Consider the following 2,234-nt stretch of genomic DNA (forward strand, 5'->3'; position numbering starts at 1 on the left):
GCACATGATGACATGATATGAAATGCATGACATGAACAAAAAACAAAACGAAAAACAAAACCCGACCACGGAGGGAATATCATAACACATAGCCGAAAATGGCAAGAGTTGGAGTTACAAATATGGAAAGTTACATGCGGGGTGTTACAACACTCCACCACTACGAGAGGATCTCGTCCCGAGATCTAGGAATGAAAGAACTCCGGATATTCAGAACGGAGGTGGTCCTCGCGTTCCCATGTGGCTTCCCGGTCGGAATGGTGCGACCACTTCACTTTCAGGAATTTGATTGACTTGTTGCGAGTCTTGCGCTCAGTTTCTTCAAGAATAGCAACGGGGTGCTCATGATAAGATAAATCTTCTTGGAGGTCAATCTCTTCGAAGTTGATAGTGCGCTCAGGCGTCTTGAAGCACTTGCGGAGCTGTGACACATGGAACACAACGTGCACGTTCGCGAAGTTGGAAGGAAGCTCAAGTTGATAGGCGAGGTCGCCTCTTTTTCCAATGATCTTGAAAGGACCCACGTATCTAGGGGCAAGCTTCCTTTTGATACCGAAGCGACGAGTGCCTTTCATTGGAGAGACGCGGAGGTAGACATGGTCTCCGATCTCGAAAGCCACATCACGGTGCTTACTATCATAGTAACTCTTCTGGCGCGATTGCGCGGCTTTGAGATTATCACGGATGACTTTACACATTTCTTCAGCTTCAGTGATTAAGTCATTGCCAACAAGTTGGCGTTCACTAGTCTCTGACCAATTGAGAGGAGTACGGCACTTTCTGCCATAGAGAATCTCGAATGGGGCCTTGCCCGAACTTGCTTGGAAGCTGTTGTTGTAGGAGAATTCAGCATATGGAAGACAATCTTCCCATTTCATGCCAAAGGAAATGACACAAGCCCTGAGCATATCTTCAAGAATTTGATTGACTCGCTCGACTTGGCCACTAGTTTGAGGATGGAAAGCTGTGCTGAAGCGAATGTTTGTGCCCATGGCCTTCTGGAAGGAGTCCCAGAACTTAGAGGTGAAGATGCTTCCACGATCTGAAGAAATCAATTATGGAATGCCGTGCAAGGAGACAATTCTGGAGGTGTAAAGCTCTGCCAACTGAGCTGCTGTGATGGATTCTTTGATTGGAAGGAAATGAGCCACTTTAGAGAGATTGTCAATGACAACGAAGATAGCACCATTTCCGTGCTTGGACTTTGGAAAACCCGTCACGAAGTCCATTTCGATATGATCAAACTTCCATTCTGGGATAGCAAGAGGTTGGAGGAGACCAGCTGGCCATTGGTGTTCTGCTTTCACTCTTCGACAGACATCACATTCATTCACGAATTGAGCAATTTCTCGCTTCATTCGAGTCCACCAATACGACTGCTTGAGGTCATGGTACATCTTCATACTTCCAAGATGAATGGAAAGAAGAGAATTGTGCGCCTCGTTCATAATGACTTTCCTTAGATCACCTTTAGGAACCACAATTCGGTCCTCGAAGAACAAAGTGTCTCTGTCATCAATGCGATAGCACTTGTATTCGGAAAGACCCTTGTCGATACCACGTTTCACCTTCTTCACCATGGCATCAAGAAGTTGTGCCTCACGAATTCGATCTTCCAAAGTAGGAGAGACTATGAGGTTGGCAAGGAAGCCTTGAGGAACAACTTGGAGATTTAGCTTGCGGAAAGCTTCACAAAGATCCGGTTGGAATGGCTTGAGAATTAAGCTATTGCAATAAGCCTTCCTGCTTAAAGCATCTGCAATGACATTTGCTTTGCCTGGAGTATATTCAATACTCGGATTGTACTCTTGAATCATTTCGACCCATCGAGTCTGTCTGAGGTTGAGGTTGGGCTGAGTGAAGATGTACTTGAGACTCTTGTGATTGGTGAATATGTCCACTTGTCTTCCCAACAAGAGATGTCTCCACGTTATTAATGCATGGACAACTGCCGCCAACTCAAGATCGTGAGTGGGGTAGTTCTTTTCGTTGGGCTTCAACTGACGAGAGGTATAGGCCACAACTTTCTTCTCTTGCATTAACACAGCACCGAGACCTTGGAGAGAAGCATCACAGAAAACTTCAAATGGCTTGGATTCATCAGGAGGAGTTAAGACAGGAGCTGTGACAAGTTTCTCTTTGAGAGTGTTGAAAGCAACGTCACACTCAGGAGACCAGACATACTTCACATGCTTCTGGAGGAGGTTGGAAAGAGGCTTTGCAATCTTAGAGAA

The sequence above is a fragment of the Aegilops tauschii genome, chromosome 6 (assembly GCF_002575655.3).
Source record: "Aegilops tauschii subsp. strangulata cultivar AL8/78 chromosome 6, Aet v6.0, whole genome shotgun sequence".
In the NCBI taxonomy this organism is placed as follows: domain Eukaryota; kingdom Viridiplantae; phylum Streptophyta; class Magnoliopsida; order Poales; family Poaceae; genus Aegilops; species Aegilops tauschii.